The sequence below is a fragment of the Cupressus sempervirens genome, chromosome 8, assembly GCF_028749045.1.
Source record: "Cupressus sempervirens isolate cs-2001-9-10 chromosome 8, ASM2874904v1, whole genome shotgun sequence".
Classification (NCBI taxonomy): domain Eukaryota; kingdom Viridiplantae; phylum Streptophyta; class Pinopsida; order Cupressales; family Cupressaceae; genus Cupressus; species Cupressus sempervirens.
The window spans coordinates 402,002,751-402,017,417 of NC_143125.1; the positions used below are offsets into that span (position 1 = coordinate 402,002,751).

The 14,667-nt window shown below is 29.8% G+C and overlaps 1 pseudogene; it reads left to right on the forward strand.

Moving 5' to 3' along the window:
* The first annotated feature begins 7,937 nt into the window (after positions 1–7,937).
* Positions 7,938–9,261, forward strand: LOC149542984 (1-aminocyclopropane-1-carboxylate synthase CMA101-like; annotated as a pseudogene).
* Positions 9,262–14,667: the final 5,406 nt, after the last annotated feature.

Below are 14,667 nucleotides of genomic sequence, written 5' to 3' on the forward strand. Positions count from 1 at the left end.
GGCTGAAAACTATGTATTTTCTAATATTCTATTTATAGTCTTGTGATGTTTATTTTCATAATTTTTTTTCTTTGTAGGTTGTTTGTTGGCCAAGTTAGGTTGTGAACTAGAGGCCATTTTTGAGATTTCTTTTATGATTATTTGACTGGATGTCATGATGAACTTTATTATTTGAATTGAGATTTATGTTTTATGCTATTGAACAATTATGAGAACTTAGGTTTTGAGAAATAATGTTATTTTTTGTGTTGCCTATTAAGAAACCAAATTCGATCAATATTATTTTTTGTGGTATGGGACACTATTGTGGTTTAAAATTTTTGAGAAGGTAGCCTAGGTGCATGTCTATGGGAGTGGCTTGCAATGGGGTCCGAAGCCCAAAGTGGATGTCAGGGTAACTCATTGTAAGTTGTGTAACACGTGATAATATAGTAATTAAAATATCTTGCCTAGCCCTTTACCTTGAGATACATTAAAAAAATAGATATTTTTTTCTCATCCATGCCTTGAGTGCTTGTATAGACTAAGGATGAGATGGAGATGATACCTTGAGAAGTAGGACTAGTTTCCTCATCATCATGAGAGGGTATTCTAATTTCACATAGATTCACTAGGGGGTCGAGGTCTTGAGAGATTGCTAGGGTAACTTTAGAGTTGGCTCATGTGATGGCACTTCATAGTATGTAGCCTGAGTCTCCTTCATGGTTTTCTTATATTTGCTTCTAGTGGTGTACTTATTGGATATTACTTTTGATGGTGTATTTATTGTGAGTTGTTACTCATTGATTGAATATCATTTATTATTGATAGTTGACTTTTATTAATGAATGATTAGTTATTCATTGGTGGTGTTTTTATTGTTGGACTAGTGATTGGTAGTTTACTTTTATTGATGATAGTTGTTATCTGTTGGTCATTGTTCTTAGTTGTATATTTTTGGTCTTGGTATTTGTATGTTGACTTGATATGAGATGTTAGTAGTGAAATGAGTGTCCTTTCAATTTTTATTATCTCTTCTTCTTGAGTAGTTTGTGTTGCTCTTGAGGTAGTTTTGGCTATTAGGATCCCTTACCTAGGATTATTTTATGATTTGATTATCTATCTGTGGATCGTACAATATCTCTCCTGCACGACAGAAATGGGAGCCTGATTAGGTGACCATGTGATCGAGAGTTAGTGTATTCTTACCATTTGGGTCCCCCTTAGATTGATAGATGTTGGGTGCTCCTTGATATAGTGGTACCATTATAATTCTTCCTCTTATCTTGAAGACTTTTCTTCATTTGATATATTTATGTATCATGTGTTTTGAGATCCTATGAGATATTGTATTATATATTGATGTACTTGTATCTATTTTCACATACCCTATGACATGTGTAGTGGATGTTCATTAGAAGTGCTTTCATATTATTAGTCATACTTATGCATTTTCTTATATGACTATGTATGTGTTTATTCATTTTAAGACTATGGACATTGTAATTTAGACTTAAACTTATTAATAAAACTTTATTAAATGTAGCTCAACGTGAAGGAACCCTCAAGGAATTGAAACTGTATTTGTAATTGATTACGTGTTCTTGATGTGTATGTATATATTGCTTCTGCATTATTGTTACTTTGATGTTGTTTAATTTATTTTTTAAAAAATAGTCCAATAAAATTTGTAACATATTAGGTTTATTTCTTTTGGGATTCTCAAGCCGGGCATTACAAATATCTCCAATAACAACTCTAAAAAATAAGGACAAATCCAAAGGCGTTAAGACAAGCAGAGTCAATGGCCAATACTTGTCATCACTAAAAATTTACACTCATGTATGTAAAATAGCTAAAACACATGCATAAATAAGCAAATAAGTAAATCTCATGAAAGATAATTTTAACATCATAATAATTCATTTGTATTTGAATGTTACAATATTATTCCTTTCACATTGAATCATCATTAAATAAATCATAATACTAATCTCATTTAAGTAAATGCATTTAAAAAATATTTCACACTAATAATGATCATATATCAAATCCCCTAACTAAACCAATGAAAAATCATGATCAAACTCATAATATATCAACATATAGCAAAAAAAACAATAGTGTATTATCATGCAATCACATTAGACTTAATATAACCAAAACATCGTCGTAATAATAAAATGTAAAAATTATTATATAATATTGATCATGTCACATCATGATAAGGTCATCATGCATATATGATCATCACTAGAATCACAAGTATAACTACTATCCATATGAATAGTTGTCTATACATGATTGAAATAATGCAATTATAACTATTGACATAAGTTGTAATTTTTTTGGTTGTGTAAATGTCAAATCTCTTAAAATTTTCTAAGAGCGCACAACATTATCACATAAATAAATCAAACTTTTTAACTCTTTCTCTAGCACGTATGGTATCATAGCCAATACATATGTCCATGTCCTCAAATGTTGTATCTAGTAGTGGTGCACACATTTTCATAGAAAATTTGATATTAAGATTCTTGCACACAAGGAGCTAGTGTAGATGACATGTATTTATTTGCATAGATGTACATATTAGATAAACTTGCATAACATAAGTTTTTTAAAGGGCAAATTGATGCCTCCCTTTTTGTTGAGTTTGTAGGGCTTATTGTTGAACAAACTGGAACGCATTGTGATGGTGTGCCCATTGGATAAGAGAATAAAATATTTTATGTTGACACTAATCTTGGTGAACAATTGATTTAAGTTGAGAGAAGTTTTTGTTGGTACGTGGAAAATTTGTGAGGGCATCAAAATAATTTTATTGTGTAATAGATGATCATATAATGTTATTTATGAGGCACTTGTCTACAACAACATATCTAACCATATTTTTTAGTGGCCTTAGAATTCAAGGTGCTTCTAGGAGGATTTTTCTTATTCTTGTCTCATGATCTCTAACCAAAATAAAAGAGGAAATTATTCCTCTTGTCCATTTAGTCATTGGTTTTAATGTTGATGCATAGTGGCATTGAAAATCAGTAGTAAAATATGTGTGCTTGAGGTTGAAAGTTTTGGTAAATGGTTCAATGCAAATACATGGTTGACAATAATGTAAATGTAAAATCTAGTGCCCACTTATGTAAGAAAAGATCTTTCAATCTATCCAAGTTTCTACACTATCCTTCTATTCTTCATTGTCTAAAATGAGTGGCATTAGTCCATCATCTCCCTCTTAAAAGTATGAGTCAAGATTACTTTTCATTTATATTTTCTAGAATGGAAATTCCATTAGATAAATAATCAAATTTCAAATATCATAGATGGAGCATCAAAACACAAACATAACTAACATAAGAAATTATGGGTAGCAATAAGAAAAATAAAAAATTAGCACCTACATATGCAAATAAATTGTTGGGTTGGAAAAATGGAGATTGAGAATCCAAGGCTACTATAGGTCTTTCTCTTGAAAAATCTAAACATTATAATATATATTTAAATAAATATTCTATTGACATTTGGAATAATATGAACAAGTTATTTTGAGCAAATCAGTTTATGCAAATTTTTCTTTAAAATTTAAAATTTTTAGGTTTAAAATGGAAGATGGAATCACAATTTTCATATAAGTAATTTGAAATCTCTCGTTAGGAAATTAGTAGAGATTAAGGATCCAATAGATGATGATAATGCTAAGGCCATACTGTTAAATAGTTTGCCTCCATAATACAACAATGTTATTTTTACAGCTAGTCAAATCATTTCACAAACTCTAGAAGATAATTTTTTATAGAAGTAAAGAGGACAAAAAAAAAGGTATGGAAGAAAGATCATCAATTAGATAAAGTATTATATTCACAAACTACTAAGAAATTGCCTAGTAAAAATAAATGAGACAATACATGTTTTTATTGTAAGAAAAAGGGTTACACAACATGGGTTTGTCAAACTAGTGCTAGTGATGTTCTCAAGGGGAAAATGAAATAAAAATTAAGGAAATATTTCTTGTATTGAAGATGGGAATATGTTAGATTATGGAGAGGTAATTAATGATTATCATTCTCCTTTAATCATGATATTTTTACTTTGAACATTCACATTTGAAGGTTGGTAACATTAGAGGATGGGGGAGCTTCCATCATCTCAAGTGAACTTCTCATTTTGGGATGGTGTTCTACATAAGAAGCATTTTTGACAATATTGGTTTTCTACTCTTTTTTTTTCTTTCTATTGTTAACAAACTCAAGAAAAATGCATGTTTTGACAATAATCATTTTTGGAGATAGGTTTTGGATTCGGTGCTTTACTCAATATGGATTTCTATCAATGAGCTTCAAAGTATATCATTGAGATTATACCCTTTCAGGGTCACTAGACAATGATAAATATTAGTTATATCATGGTTAGATAGTTCAAGATTATGATTTGAGAGTTTGAGAATAAGAGATTAAGAACATAGCTCAAAGCTACACCTTCCAAGAGCCATGAGAAAACTCGATAGAGGCTTTCTTGTTTCATGATTTTTTACTTCAAAAGAAGATTTCCTCAAAATAAGTTTTCAAATTATGCAATCCACATATTTTTCCATGTAATCCTTAAGTGGGAATGGGAGGGGGGTCCCTAGAGCAAAGTGAATATGGTGTTATTAGGATCAATATAATAAGGGGGGAATTTTTTTTGTAACCATATTTCATAACGATATTACATTATTTAGTTGTATAATTGTATTGGTTGTATAACTCTTGATTCTTTTGACATTGTATAAAAGAAAACAATAATATCACATAAATACATTAAAGATTTTTTTTTCTCTTTCTCTAGACTAACTAGATGCATCTCATGAAGGTCAACACAAAAGAATAATATACAAATAGTCACAATGCAACATTAATAGAGACTTTTTGAGTTCATCAAAATAAAGCAAATACATAATCCAACTATGGCATTAGTACGTCCTTCCCCTAGGCCCAGGCTTACTCTTGGATATAAAGAAAACTTTGAGTAATGTTTCATATATATAGACACAATTTATTGTATCTTAATCCTCTTTCTTGCTTCATAACAGTGATTTTTTTAGTGGCAAATCTTCGCCAATTGGCTATTCTGTCTCTTTGGGAAATCGCAATTTAGCGAATAAAACCTACATATAGGATCAACCATGTCACCAAGATATTAAATAATTTGGGTCAAAATCCAAGGCTAATTGCTTATTAGTTTACATATAATTGGTCGCAAATCCCGGTCCAATCGCCAATGTAATCTACATTTAAAACACAATTATTTTAAAATTTTCGCCTATGTTTCCCTAATGTTTTCTTATTGGACAATGTTATTTCGCCCTTAAAATAAAATAATATTTTCCCTTGGGTTGTGCATTGCCAACCATTTTACTGACATGTGTCTCTAACCATCCCCGTTTAGCCAACTATTTTATGTTTTAGTCTTTGGAACACGTGTCCTAATTCCAGGAAGATTGAGACTTTATTGTATGTCATTTAAAATTAGGCCCGAAATAGAATGAAGCCATTGATCTATATTAAATCAACGGTCCAAATTAATTCTTTTAACCATAAAATGACAACATTAAAAGTGATGATGACCAAGTTGGCAATAAAAAAGGGTACATTATTAATTGCATCTTAATGGATTGGCATACTACAAGTACATTGTATAGTGTACACTTGGCATGTGGGCCATGGACCACTTTTGGCTCTATAAATTCACCAAAAAATTAAATAATCTCTCTTTGGAAATTGACATATTATCTAACTATATTAATATTTTGTGTTATATAAAATAATTAATTCGCCTCTTACATTATGAAAATGTTTATGACCAACAAAAAAAATCACCTACATTTATGTGTGTGCCAAAAAAAATAAAATTAATTCGCCACAATTATTATTAAATTTTGATATGGAAACGAAAAATTTTACCAATAGAAAATAATTTCCTCCCTTGCCTCAAATGAAAAAATTGCCCTCGGTTAGAAATTTTTCTTGCATATTTAATGTTGAATTCGCCAGCATTTTACATATTTTTCTCGAAAGGGGTTTCTTAAAGTTATCCTTGCTTCATAACCTTCATTTTAGCCCTCCCTCTCACACATATCAACCATGTATATATTATTATGAGTCAACAAATAAAATATTGTCTATTGGAGTCAAATGTGTATTCAACACAAGGAAATTCAATGAATTACAATTCATAGGAGATTATGATCCCAATAAGCACATGACCTCAACCTCATTGCCCACAAACCAAACTTGACCAAGTACCATTTTTTTCAAAGTGTGCAATGAGGTTGGTGCTATTATTGCAATATTCTTCTATGACATGTGGTTGTTAAGGTCAAAACTACTCAATATTTTCCCTTTTTTCCCCTCTTAGAAGTCACCCTAAAATTCCCCTTCATACTCTATCCCCCTTTTCTTTTCTACTCACATTCCTACTATTGTTAGTATTATTCTAATTGACATGGAAAATGATATATTTTCAATATCTATATTTAAGGATAAGTTAATCACTATTAGTACTATTCTAATCAACCTTATGCATGTTCAACAATGCATGTAATTTCTATAGACTTTTCCTATATTAATTTTTCTATTTTTAAAAGCATTAAAGATTGGACCTATAGGCATTGTATGTCAAGCCCATAGATGTTACTATTGTAACAAGAATATAGGGGACTATTTCAAGGAGACATAAGTTTATGTAAGAAACTTTATAAGCACTTTTGATCAATTCTAACAAATTCAGATCTTAATTATTATAAAAGGTTTACTTTGTAGTCCAAAGTACATGATTATATTGACATGTATGTATCCCTACAAGATCATATTTTTTGAAGAAATCAAAAGTTAGTAAAAAATATTATCTATCATAAGGTTGCTTTATATGTTCTTTTATGAATAGTTAATGTTTCCGGCTTCGGTTGTGTGAACTCTTGCGAGGTGATCTTGCATCCCCCGACCCTTTTTTGTGAATTGTAATCTTAGTATATCATTTATTAATAGAAAATGACTATTCATCGAAAAAAAAAGTATTATCTATTATTCTAAAATTAATTGATAGAATGAACCCTCTAGAATAAACATTAAGAGAAGTGTTAGAAAACATTATCTATTTGAACCCACATTCATTGTAAATGATCACAAAGTCATTTATAAGAATCATGCATGGGTATGCCTCATAGACAAGTCTAGATATGAAGTAAAACTATTTATGGAGTACATGTATTTGTGAGGGTTGTTATATTACAAACACCAAGTCCTTAATATGCATGTAAGACCACACGAAATACAATTATTTGTACACGTTAGGCGATTGTAGAAAGGAGAGGAGTAATTTATCTATATGTGCACACCATTAGTAGAAGGTTGCTTTATTCTTCTTGTTTCCTACTTTATGGTCCTCATTTATATATTATCATAAATATACAAGTACGCGAATGGAATATTGTCTGTGAGGTTCAAATGCGTATTCAAACACGAGGAAGTTGTCGAGGAGATTCGACGAATTAAGTTTCGTAAGGGATGACGAGTGTATGGCGTCACAAAGCAAATCTGACATTGTCTGTGTTGACGCCGTCGCTGCAACACTCCATGCGCTTCTAGAGTTCCGAGAGCTACTCATTCTCAGGGTAACTCTAATATCATTCTATTTTAATATCTTTTAATGATTAAATATGCAATGGGCATCTTTATATATCATCATATTTGTTGACCCAATGCTAATTTTCCGTTAATAAATTTGATTGTAAAACTTTCAGTTGACATTAAATATTGTACCATTTAGTCAAACTCATAAAATATGACTCAATAAATCTAATTAAGAAAATTATTAGGTGTTATTTTAATTATTCAATTCAATTAAATTTAGGTGTTATTTTAAATTGATTATATTAATCATTTTATAATGACTTGTTAATGCAATGCATCATATGCTATTTAATGGAGGAAGTGGGAGGAGGAAGACTAAAATTTGGTAAAGATATAATAGTTCTCATTGTAGGCATCACTGTAGCTCATGAGGTGCACAACTAATGAAGTGCTAACATTTTGCTTGGCAAATCTAGGAAATGCTTTCCTTCTTCCATCCCCACACTATTTAGGGTAATTTCAACTTAAATATTTTACTACCAATCTACTACTTTTTCGAATTTCCATGCAAACCTATTCAAGATTATCTTAACTACGTAATAATATTTTGTTTTGATTATGTATGTTGCAATCAAATATTGGATTTAATATTTCAATTAGTAGATAAATCTAATGTAAATGCAAATGTTGAAAAATAGGTTTGGTGGAGATCTAAAATGACAGACTGGAGTAGAGTTGATACCAGTGGAGTGTTGTAGTCCCAACAATTTTCAAGTGATAGTGAGTGCACTTGAAGACACATACAAAGAGGCCAAGTGTCGTAAGATAAGAGTGAAGGAAATTCTAAGAAAAAATGCATCCAACCCACTAGGAACCATAATGGACGAGGAAACATTAATAAACATATTACATTTTGCAACAAACAAGAAGAATCATCTAATTTGTGATGATATTTATGCAAGGCTAGTTTTGTTTTGGTCCAAGGTTCGTGAGCATTGCAGAGGTGGTGTAGAGTCAAACAGAGTGTGATCATGTTCACATTGTTTATAGTCTATCAATGGATATGTGACTCCCCAACTTTAGAGTGGAAGCCATATATTCATATAATAATAATGTCATTACAACAACTTGTAGAATATCAAGTTTTTGTATGGTTTCTTCACAAACACAAATGTGCTAGGTGAAATGCTAACTAATAGGGAATTTGTGAGAGAATGTATTAAGAGAGCAAGAAGAGGCTACAAGAGACACATAGTGTGTTAGTCTAGGGATCCCAATGCGATGGGCATTAAGTGTTTGTCTAGTAGTAATGTAGGGTTTCTTTATTGGGTGAACCTCAATCATCTTCTTCATAAAGACTTGAAGCTTTCACTTCGAAAGATAATAATTAAAGAGACCAAATTAAATGTATCACCTGTGATTTCATGCCATTGTAGAGAGGAAGGATGGTCCAAGATCTTGTTTGGTAATATGACCTTGACCACCATGCAAGAAACACTCTCTAGAATTAATCATTTGGTAGATAAAAGGAGCATGGTGTCCACATTATTTGCCTCATCAACATCAACATTTTGCACAACTCATCCAAAGAATGTCTTCCTCTCTATAAATGGAACTCCTATAAGAAAATATGAGCTATCATAATAACACTTGCACCCCAATTACATCCATGTAGGGTCACAATAATCCCCATACCACAATGGCACCCATGTGCTATCACAATACCCTTTACACCCCTAATCTCATCTAGGTGATGACAAATAATTTCTATATCAACCACCATTCAACTCTCTTCTTGATTTTGTTTACAAGGAAGCTAATTCTTTATACTTGGTTTGTAAGGGGGAATTTATTGCCTTGTTCCCAAGAAAAATCCATTCCATTCAATAACTTTTTTATCACAAATTCTTTACTTATCATTCATCATGAACCTAATATATAACACAATATTGGTTATTTTTATGCAAATTCTAGATTAAAATAATATATTTTAATTTTTTATTTCAGAAAACATATCCACAATATAATGCAAACTTGAAGGTTTCATGTAGTTAAAATAATTCTCTAATATTATCTTTATGTCTAATTGTGAAGGAAATTTAATAGACTTTCAAAAATGGGTCTTCTGGCCTTTTCCCTATAAAAAAAAATTCTAATATTTTAGAGAATATTATTCAAAGTGTACGTGCTTTTCAATAATTAGGTAATCATAGTAATTTAATGTATCCCTATTTAATAATGGTGAATAGATATCGTCTTTAATTGACCAAAATATACCTTTGACCATTGAAGTGAGTATGGTTTACTTGAACAATCCACCAACAAAATTTTGTTTTGGAATAGAAACATTTGTTACCTTTTAAAATATGTTAGTGATATTTTTTAGGATTACATCCATAATATAATTATGGTCAAAATAACTACTTCAACTATTATTTTTCTAAGTCAAATAATTATATAATTTAATTAAATTTAAGGTTTAAGAAATCAAGTTGCAAGATGTATAGTGTTGTCATTTAAAAACCTTGTAGGTGAGGCACTCACTAAGGTTCAAAAGTTTGTTGAGCTATCATGCTTGTAGGCCTTGTATCTTTGTTGATTTGTTGAGCTCATGAGTTTGAACAAGTGAAGTGTGGGGATGAAGTCCCCTATCCGTGGCCTCATTAGTTCACAACTTCAAGTCAAAGGTGTTTCACATGGAGCTAGAGGGCATACCTTGCTAGTATCACTAGTCATGTTACAAAGTTCATTAAGTATTCATTTAAAAAAATCAATAGATCAAACTTAAATAATAAATAGACATTAGTGTATGAAAACTAGATAAATAAAATATGAGATCTAGCTTGAGATTTGGATGGAATATGATACTATAATAGATATAATTAAATAATCACTTTGAATTAATGTGCATAGAAATAAAACATTATTAAATGAATACCTTAGAACATATAAAACTAAATTTATCTTTACTATTGTTCAAATTACACTTGTGAAACTAAAGTTTTTTCTACAAGAGACAACCTAACTTGTAGAAGTTAAATAGAAAAGTAATGATGGAAAAAAAAATATACTTTACTTGAAAAAAAAAAAAATTCTAATTTTTGTTCATCATTTGTTAAACCTCTAGGTAAATTGATTTAACAAAAATCTCAAATATAACATAAAAAACTATTTAGTACGCTTTGCATCTTTAATTTCTAACCAAATTAATTGTTAGGATAAACCACAGACAGAAATAAAAACTACATGCAAATATAACCAATAACAGAAAAATAATAGAACACACAAAAATGAACACAAGGCACCAAGATTTAACGTGGTTCACCCAATCCCTGGGCTACATCCACCAGACAGCAAGTCTGATCTTATTACAATCCAGTGATTACAACCTGATTACAATCCGTAATCCCTTACAGCTCAATACCGCCGCAAGAACCAATTTCGCATCACAACATTATGAAAAAATACCCAACCCTAAGCCCTTTTATACAAGTATTAAACCACTTTAGGGTTATAACATGTCGGCCATATGTCAGCCATAATATGTTGGCTACCATGTCGGCTACTGCCCAAATTTTTTTTTTTCGGGAACCCCACTATTTATGAAGTATGTACAGTACTTTCCTGATCAGTCACCACAATCTAACATTAATCTTATAGGATCACCCACAAAACCAAAAGGATTCCTTCTACAACATAGCCTCAAGAAAAAGTATAGACATAATAAATATAGTGAAATGGATACAACCCAATATATACATATGAGGTCTTCCTTATATATAAAAATTTGATTGATAGGTTTAGACATAAATACAAACATGCAAACTAGTCATTCCTTCATCCTTTTGTTGCTTCTCTTTATTTCGTTGAAGGGCTACACTCGATAGTGATTTTGGAAGCACTTAAATATGATCAAAGAGTATGATTAGTAATGTTTGTGATGATAAACTAACAAAGATTTGATGTATAACTACTGATTTAAAACCTGCATATGTTTGATATAGAATTGAACAAGATAATATGAAAGAATGGGAGTTGCTTATATGGAATTTGTGCTTAAAATGTATGATCATGATTAATCAATGAAAATCATGATCAACATAAAAGAAGAGATAAGACCAAAGACAAAATTAACAAGTTTCCAATTTCAAACTCAAAAAATAGAGGTTAAAATTTAAGAATTTTCAAATTTTGGAGATATAGAGCCTCCAAAAATTGAAAATGAAAAGACTTTATTTTGTTTTGTTTTTGAAGAATATATGATTGTTGAGATAAAGAGGAAACTTTTAATTTTTGAAATTGATAATACCTTATAATTTATTCATTTTTCATTTTTGAATGTTTAATCAAACTAAAAATTTAACTAAATAAAAAAATGAAATTAGTTCAAATTAGCTCAAATTAAACATAATTGAATGGAATTAATTAGAAACTAAAATTGGGGGAAATTCAGATGAAACTAACTTAAATTAATTTAATTAAGAGGAATAGATTAACTAGTTTAAATAATTATTTATGAGATTTTATAAATTAATTTTAATTAATCATTAAAAATAATTAATTAAAGGTGATTAATTAAAAAAATTAATTATTTAATAAACTTGGGGAAAAAAATTAAATGATGCAAAGGTTCAATTTTAAAGAGGAATGAGATGATTAATTAATGATTAGAGAATTATTAATCATAATTGAATAATTAGTTGATTAATTAAATGTGTATTTGCTTGTATGTTTGTTTTTAAGTGTCTACATTTTCCACTCTTTGTTACAATGCAGTTGTGAGCATTGTGTCAAAGGAAATCTTATTATGTATGCCCAAGCTTACCCTGGTGAAAGTAGGAGGACGTTATGCCCCTTTCAGAAATTATTTGTACAAAAAAGACATAAATGATTTCTTGATAGAATATGAGAAATGTTAGATAAAATGATAAAAGAGAAGAATAGATAGTAAGAAGTGAAGACTTAGTAGATGATGATGATTTTTTAATTCATAGACATTATTAACAAGAATCATGTCTAGTTTAATGAAGGTAATGTAGTGCATAACTGAATGAACCCCCATTGGAGGTTATCCAATTCCTAGTAAATAGCCACACGGTGGAAAAAAAACACAAGATACAAGATCTGATACCAAGCACAACTCTTTATTTATAAATCAACTTATTACATGTAATGTGTCAAGTTGTAAAGCCTTCTTGGTTACGATCAAATACAAAGCAAATAATAGTTCTACAAGATCCCTCAAGATCAATTCCAAACCCTAGCTAGTCCAGATCTATAACACAATAGTACTCTGGTAGAAACCTCTAGCAAGATCTAAACTTGTGTTCACAGGCCACCAAGAAATATTCTTGTTTCCCAAGCCATAACTACTAACTCTACTTCTCTTCGCTCCTTCTCAACTACTCCCTCTTCTCCATGCTAGATGAATTATGATTCAAGACTCCACAAGACCTTCTACTGATATCCAAATGAGCCACAAGTTGGCCTAACAAGTTACAAATTAAATAAAACCTTACATTAAATGTATATTTTATCCACAAGTCAACCTATAATAGATATTAAATACAAAATGCCTTAGTTGGCTTACAACACCCATTGAATGCACCTAGGATAAAGATCCAAGGCCTAAATAAGTCCATATATCCCTATGATTGATCAACATCACATTCACACACATTAAATACACCAAGTCAACTAAGAAAATCTACAAGAACTCCATCCTGCAAGCCACATTGCCACTAGTACATTTTGGCAAATATGTGACTATGTGACTAAAAATCTTAGTCACACTACTAAAACTTTTATTTAGGTGACTAAAGTTGATCACATTTTACCATTTTTTTACAATTTATATATAGGTAACTAAATAAGTGACTAAATTGGTCACTAGATAAAATCACAAGATCAACCAAACAGAAATAACTAAATAAACTACCAACTAGATGACCAAATATGTGATTGGATACTCAGTAACCAATAATTAGATGGATTATTAATACTTTTTTTAATTTAATTCTTTACTATTTATATTACTCATTTGGATTCTCAATTGTTCATTTCAATATTCATAATTAAATGGATTATTAATTTATAACTAATAATTAAAACCATGGTAAAAAATATTGACAATTTATTATTAATTGAAAATCTATTTAATAACATGTAATTGCTACTTTTTTACAAAATATGAGAATATAAGTATGCGTTAAATTTTAAACTATTTATCTTAAATAAAAATACATTATTAATTATAATTATTGATTAATAAAAAATAAAACTATTTAATAGAAATTAAATTAATTAATTTAAAAAAAAAATAGAGTGAAGACTTTTACACTATATTAAAATAAAAATAACAATATACTTACCTAACAATTAAATACATACAATTATATCATATTTGTAAATCTTCAAAAATGTAACAAAAATAGATTAGTAAAACTTAATAGTATTAAAGATATTAGTGTAGGAAATAAAAATATATAATCCCTCTTTTTTCTTCATTTTACACTTTCAACTTTTAATTCTTTGTTGCCACTAAGAAATTCACGCCTTGCAAAGTTTCATTTCATTTTTTCATTTTACATTTTCTATGCTCTATTGCCACCAAGATACATGCTACAATTTGATGAATTCCTCCATAGCTTCATAGTTTTTAAAGTAAAACTTCTTAAAAATCTCTGCCAACCATGGATTTAAAAGGTTTCTTTGTGCAAGTAAGTCCTCCATTTTGTGTGTTAAAGCTCTATCTATGCTTAAAACAATGAAGAAAACTACTTCATGAACATGGATGAATTTTGTGGATTTGACATTGATTGAATTAAATAACAAAAGCTTTTAGGTTTATTTGAGAATTCCCTTTTCATATGGATTCAATATATTGTATTTTCTTAAGGCTCAACCTTTGTGCTGTTACCATTTATTAGGGATTTTCTATATTTATGGCTCTATTTTGATTTATGCTTTGTTATTTGTTATGCACAAAGGAAGAAGAAGAAGAAGAAAAATTATCATCACTATCTTCAAAATTAGGGCAAAGAAAAGGCTGAAATGGATGAAGCACGGGCATGAAAGAGAT